This window comes from Orbicella faveolata, unplaced genomic scaffold, assembly GCF_042242905.1.
Source record: "Orbicella faveolata isolate gen_17 unplaced genomic scaffold, um_ofav_v1 contig_25, whole genome shotgun sequence".
NCBI lineage: Eukaryota > Metazoa > Cnidaria > Anthozoa > Scleractinia > Merulinidae > Orbicella > Orbicella faveolata.
In genome coordinates this window covers 22,232,840-22,240,000 of record NW_028301553.1, presented here as the reverse complement: position 1 = coordinate 22,240,000, position 7,161 = coordinate 22,232,840, and the positions used below count along the sequence as shown (strand labels likewise).

Below are 7,161 nucleotides of genomic sequence, written 5' to 3'. Positions count from 1 at the left end.
AAAGCAAAGGAAAACGTCCAACGCTGTGGGGATGTCTTCTTTGATATTTTGATTACAATCCAGGCAAAGGAGCTTCGGCTCTCCGTATGTTTTAATACATGTCGAAACTTCAATAGGAGTTTCAATAAGAGACGGATGTCCCCTGCACAAACAATAACTGAATGAAAGGCGGAGAAATGAGTAGACAAACGAGTGCAAAGCAAACAAACGCCAAACGCAAGCTAGGCAACCGAACAAACAGATGGTCGAAAGCGCAGGCAATCGTTCGCTGCTCAAGTAGCAAAATCAGTTTAAGCAGCAACGGCAACAACGCCAAAGGCAGCATCGATTAAAAAACGACTTAATATTCAATCTACGAATCTCGCGAGAATTAGATTCATTCAGTTTGTCTATACTGTCAGAAATATCCCAAACAGAATATGTAAGACAGCGTCAAAATTCGAAAAAGAAATTTTACAAATTAGCCGTCGTATAGTTCACGTTCTCTCGAATATGTAGAATGTGGCTATTTCAACGTTGTTGTTTTGTGACCTTTTGTAAACAACGGCAAAGAAATGAAAAAAGAATTATAACGCACGCTTACACGGTCATTGTACTCGTGTCCGTTGCCGTTAAAGTTTGCTTAATTAAACTTCCTAAAACCGAATAAACAGCCAAATAATTAACAGCCAAACGAGCACAAAACAAACGAAAGCCCGGCCGAACAAAAAGACGACTGAGAGTGCAGAAAACATCTCTGCTCTGAAACGAAATCAAAACATATAAAATGACGTTCCCGCCATTTCGTCTCAGGTAGTTTCGAGGAAATCGCTTCGGCTGTCCACGTATCGCGCGAGTAGCATCCTCAGAAGAACTGGGTGCCATGTCTAAAAATAATTAAGAGGGATTACCTTAGTTAGAGGACCTATATGGGGGATTCACTCCCTTACCTTGATAATCTTTTGCGTATGATAGATCCTTCAGTTGAACAACCTTTTTCAGTCAAGATGGCTGGATATTTGCCTCGATCTTCTTTTACGTTATATTATTATTATTATTATTATTATTATTATTGACCTGAACTACGTCCGTGTAAATAAACAGACAAGAAAGAACCTGGCCAACATCCAGCCCACTTATGAAGAGACACGCGCTCCGTTCTCGCGGCTCACTGAGTAACCGAACGCCTTGAAGGGGTTATATTTTCCCCTTATCCCTCCCCCCCTCCCACCCTACATCCTACACCCTACGCCGCTGCTGCTGTATGTGGCGCGAGGCCCGACACATGATTTGATTGATTATATTATTGAAACTTCAACGCTAGCTTCCTTCTCAGAAATCTGGTAACTGTTCAACCATCACAACGATACATCCGTTTTAAATCCCCTTGTTAAAATCTTGTTAAGGTGGGTGCTATAATCGAACGGTTTCATTTAGAAATCAACTAGCGTTACTAGCCGACCTAGCGAGTAAGCGGCGCGGGTGAATGGACCCGCTGAGCTCCCGCTGACCCGCTGGCTCCCACCAACAAGGCAGAGGAAAGAGAGCCTGGGAACCAGACTGAAGGTAGCTCTCAGGAGACCAACTGCTAATATATAGATTTAACCAAGCCTAAAACCGGAGCTCTTAAGTTATTTATTTGGATATCGTCAATAATTAGAATCCATCAAAAATTTTCGCTAGCGCGACATTGGTCTAAATGCATCACGTGACCGAATATTTCCCAGCTAAAACTGGGGAATATTTGAGGATATTCCCCAATTTTCAAATCGCGCGTGTTGCGAAAAATATTTGATGGATAGTAAACACAATAGTTTCCATTTGACGCGAAAATATGCTCGGATATTTGTCCTTGGACATTATATGTTCCTCGAAGCTCACAGTTTCCCTCGAGCTACGCTCTCGGTAAACTGTTTGCTTCTCGGAACAGATGATGTCCGCGGACAAATATCCAAGCAATTTTCGCGCCAAATGGAGACTATTGTTTATTAATAATAATCCAACATGTCCAACATGTAAGGCAAATTTTGGACGACTTTGTAGTTTCGACCCAAAATTGCACTGCATCCGCGTTGGATTACATTGTAATGCAAATGAAAAAGCTAACCATTAAATTAAAAGGGCTATTGGGCTGAATTGTACGCACTAAATAAATCGATGTACAAGAAAACAGGTAGGGGTTTTATGTATTGGACATATTCCTCGTGTGTGTGGCCCCGTAGATGCCATCTTGATAAAGATTGCTGATCAGCAGAGCTTTATGATGGTGTGGTAATGAAAAAGAAAATTGAGCCTTGATTCATGGACTGGACAGATTTTGGGGCCGCCGAACCCCCTTTCCGCCACCCCCCTCCCCCCTCACGCCTTTTTTCGTGGATTGATTTTTTCAGGCGATGGTCGACGTAAATCAATCGCTTTTAGCTGGCAAGCACTCTCTTAGCCTCCCACGCAGACGCTCTTAGGGCTCATCACGCGTTCCCTCGACGAGCCCTAAGAGCGTATGCGTGGGAGGCTAGCACTCTCTAGACCTCTCTAGATCTCTTCGAATGTTCGTCATACCAATCCGCGGGAAATCACATAGCCCTGCGCCTGCACTCAGATCTCGCTCAGCGGATTCTCCCCACTCGAGACAGGCCGAGGAGCACTGGGAACAAAACATTGATGCGCCATTTTGTGGAAAGTTCCCTGCAAAACACGTTGGAATTAGCCACTGTCAACAGGCCTTTTCAACAGCCTCAGGGTTTTCAGGTCTCTAATGATTTTTCCTCTTTATTGGGTATCGGAACAATTCGTGCTCAGTTAGAAACATGTCAGATCTTTTTGTACATAAGCAACGTGGGCACGAACCTACAGCTGTAGAATTCGAAGTTGAACGCCAGGGAATGTTAACACAAGAAGGCAGCATGAAGAGATTTAAGAGGTGAGCCATCTGATATCTCTGTTTCTCATTTTTCATTGTTGATAGTGGTAGACTTCTATCTTCCAGGGTTGACTACAGTTTTGCAGTGTAAGTAAGCTTATTTTACACTAGGTTTTTGATTCGGTCAGTGTAAAATGTAAACTGCTGACCGCAGACTACAGACTGGGGACAGCTCGACAGGGGGTAAAATACAGAAAAATCCAGGCTGCAGACCAGGGTTAGGATGAGATTTGGATTTATTGCATTTACTTCATACAAAAATAGTGATTAAAATTACATTAGGAGATGGAGCCGTGACCAAAAGCACTGAGTCGCCATATTAGGGAAACCCCCATGAATAAAATGTTAAACTATATATACATATGTACAATCTAAAAAAAACCTACATGAACCAAAAAAAACAAAAATTTTCAAATTGCTCCAAGAAAACGTTTAACCTTTTTTTTTTAAAAAAGAGATATTTCATCAGCATTTCTAACTTGACTTGGCAGTCCATTCCATTCATACCTGACTCGATAAAAATGCAGACAGCAGACTATAGACTTTCTCACTTTAAATTGTGTTACTATTTCTGCCATTGAGAGCTAACTGTAAACAGGCTAACTGGGGCCGGCCATTATTTAGGCTAATTAGGGAGGAAGTGACATTCAGTCTAACCAGAATGCTATTTAGGCTAACTGGAGTGCAGACTTTCACTACATTAGCCTGAATAATCATGTTTACAGTCAGCATCTAATAATGGATATAATAATAATTATATCTACTTATGAAGTCAGTTGCGTGCAGTCTGCATTTTACCCTCAAGCCACATTTTACCCCGGTCTGCAGTCTGCATTTTACACTGACCATTTTCAATCTGATTGCCAGCAAAGTGGAAGCGAAATCTGAAAGTTTTTGTACATTGCTAAATTACACGGGCCATCAAATAATACTCAATCATACAGTCATTCCCATGGCCCTTTCATAAAATAACCACAGAATCATTAAAATGTTGTTATCAGATATAAGGTATGTCTGCATGTGAGCCAAGTGGCCCATCAGGCTGGAGCTTATCCCGGTTTCCATAGCATGAAGCGACTAGGAGTATTTCTACTCCCCCCTGGATGGGATGCTAGTCCATTGCAGGGTTACCCCCAGCATTAAGTTCGCCGGTACCCATTTATACACCTGGGTGGAGAGAGACACTGTGAGAGTAAAGTGTCTTGCCCAAGAACACAACACAATGTCCCTGGCCAGGGCTTGAACCCGGACCGCTCGATCCGGAGACGAGCGCACTAACCACGAGGCCACCGCGCCTCCCAAATATAAAGGCACTCATTAAACATTAATTTCTTTTATTTTTCTTTATGAATTATTAATGAGTTTCGGAAGTTCTCATAAGCCACCAGCTTCTATTGTTTTACTTTGCGGTCACTTACAAAAGCTCATTCCTGCAAGCAACCAGCTCTACTTACAACCACATTTTCGAATTTCCAAAGTGGTCGTTTATGAGAGCTTTGACTACTACGTATTCCTTAACTGATGATAATTTTGAATAATCGATGGATTAATTTATCTATTTCTACTTCCATTCTGTTTGCAGAACACTAAATGGTTGTAGGCTGTGGTTCCACCAGATAGTACAAAGGTGAAAGGTAACCGGAGTTGTGGAAATATCATTCCAGATTTGTGCTATCCTTGTTAGCAAAAGCTTATACTAAGTAATTGTGCTGATTGAATAAAACAATAAAAACCCTCAATCAGTCTGTAATCATTGCAGGCTCTGTTAAATTTACTTTCTAGACTCTGCTTCATTTTTGGACTATTCGTATTTGGACAAATTATGTACAATAATGTTTAATCCCTTAAATTAAAGGCCAATCAGTGCTATGAGATTGTACAATTGAAGTGCATGGTATGTAGTTATTGGAGAGCCTTAATTGAGTATTTCTTTGCAAAATATTGTTTCCTGTGTTTTAAGAATGAGGTAGTTGGAAACTTTGCTTGAACCCCTAACAAGTAAGCTTTTTGTGGCATTTCTGGTTTATGTAGGTTTGACTTGCATGAGTCACAACCAGAAATTAGAGCATAAAAGATTTTGCTCAATCCTGTATCATTCCTCTCCTCTCGCCAAGCAAGCTTGAAATGCATAGGACTGTTTCTACTTCAAGCGGCAGCATTTACTTCTTTCCATTTAAATCTGTTTCTTTTTTCAATTTTCAGGGTAGTTAATGTTTCACACATTCTAAAGTGTCACTCATTATATTTAGGATATTCATTTGAAATGGGTCAGAAGTTGTGTTCTCGCTAAAAACAATTTCGGCTCCCTCTTTCTGAATTTTCTGTATCCACCTTTAGATTTGATCATTGACCAAATAACATGCATTTTCAATGTAATGGAAATTTTGATCCTGTAACACAACTGTCTTCTGTGCTTTTTGCTGACTTTTTTATTCTCTGCTACCTCCTTGATCAGAAAGACGACCTTTTAATGAACCATTATATCCTTTATTAGCTAACATTGCACCTCCCACACGAAAGAATTCCGCACAGTTTTTGTGGGGCATGAGTATACAGCAGTTAAAATATACTGACAGCTCCTAAATCTCTACCATATCTCTCCCAAAAATATCAAAAGTTAACAGTATTGTACCTTGTGCAAAGTTGGAGAGTTAAATTGTATCTAACTTGAAGATGCAGTTAATGAAGTTTTCTTTTGCTGGAATGGATTGCACCATCTCCCAAAGTAGGTATAAGCAGGGTGCAAAGAAATGAAAAACAATTTTTTGGCCTACCCTCTGGGTATGTTGTACCTGCCCAAAAGTCATTCTTGCTAGCCCCCCAAAATTTCACCTCTCACAGTTCTAATGTAGTTCTGTAATTTGAATTTCCTCAAAACATTTCCCAAGAAAATTCAGTAGTAGGCCTGGAGATATCGGACATGATTTTTTTTGCAATCTGGAAAGTTCAGGAGCTAAAAGTTGTCTTGAGTGAAACTTAATCCTGTAGCAACTCTTTCATGTAGAAGGATGAGCTGTTTTCCTTTCGGTAATAACCCTTACAGGCAATACATACTGAAATAATTAAACTATTTAGTGAACTTCTAGGTTTCAATTGGTTTGAAATAATATTAATATTGGGACTTTCATGGTTAAAAAAACATTCAACCTAGGACTCACATCTTACCCAATCTGGCCTCAAGTATGTGTACTACAAGCTCTGAATCTCTGTCTCCTTTTTCCTGATTTAATTATTTAAAAGTCATTTGGTTTTATGCTAATTTAACGTTTTCATCAGCAATGTGTTTGCTTTCATGAAAGGTCAGCACATGCTTCATGTTTATCAGTACCATACACGTAAGTGCATCTTGTATAGTTAATTGTTGAGTACAGTTCATGTGGTGTATGTCATGTGATCTGAAGAGTTCATGCAAGTCTCCTGAGTTGTCTTGCATGCAAGGTTGTCAAAGTTTAAATTGCTGGTCTGGAGTACTGGTATAATCACAAATAAACAAACGACACTGAAAGATCTTCTTTCTTTGCTGAAGTGATGTCATACTCTATTGCAGTGGGCCTCTTAGGAAAAACTTCAGTCACAGTCTAAAACTGAATAAAAGAGTAACACTTTTGCAGTGTCTAAAAAACTGTTTACATTCCATCAAGGGATGTTCCATTTGGTGGCTTTTCTTTTGTTGCCCTAAGTCTATACTAAATGTGCTGGTTAAAAAAAGTATACACAAATTGGATGTCAAGTTATCTTCAGTTGGCAAACTTGTATTTCTGGTGTTATGCAATCCCAAGCTTCCTCTTTTTAAAAAAATAGTCAGTCAAGATCTGATCTTGATCTTGCCTTTAGTTCAGGTCATGAAGGTTATGCAGTCATGACTGAAAGTGATATAATTATATAGTCTAGATATGAACCAACAAATTATTCTTGTCACAAAGTCTGAAAAATTTGTAAGCGGAACTTTTGACTGTATCGCACAGTCTTCATCAGTGATTTAAGTGAGCTCACGTTGTAACGAGAATGCAAATTGTTTAATCACGTGATTAAACAATTTGCATTCACGTGACAACGTGAGCTCACTTTAATCGCTGATGAAGACTGTGTGATACAGTCGAAATCTTCGCTTACAAATTGTTCAGACTTTGTGACAAGAATAATTTGTTCGTTTATTTATACACCAAGGTCAAGAATGAGCGTACATAGTCGGTCTAGATATGGTTTAGAATCACTCTGTTGTTAAATGCAGTGTCTTTATGTGACTTAAAGGCTATTTAAGG

The 7,161-nt window shown here is 39.6% G+C and overlaps 1 long non-coding RNA gene across 1 annotated transcript; it reads left to right on the top strand.

The window, feature by feature from the left end:
- Window positions 1-2,589: 2,589 nt before the first annotated feature.
- On the top strand, window positions 2,590-4,638 carry LOC149109469 (uncharacterized). The gene is made up of 2 exons (XR_016208667.1): window positions 2,590-2,899; window positions 4,482-4,638. It is a non-coding gene; the product is annotated as an uncharacterized LOC149109469 (long non-coding RNA).
- The last annotated feature ends 2,523 nt before the right edge of the window (window positions 4,639-7,161 follow it).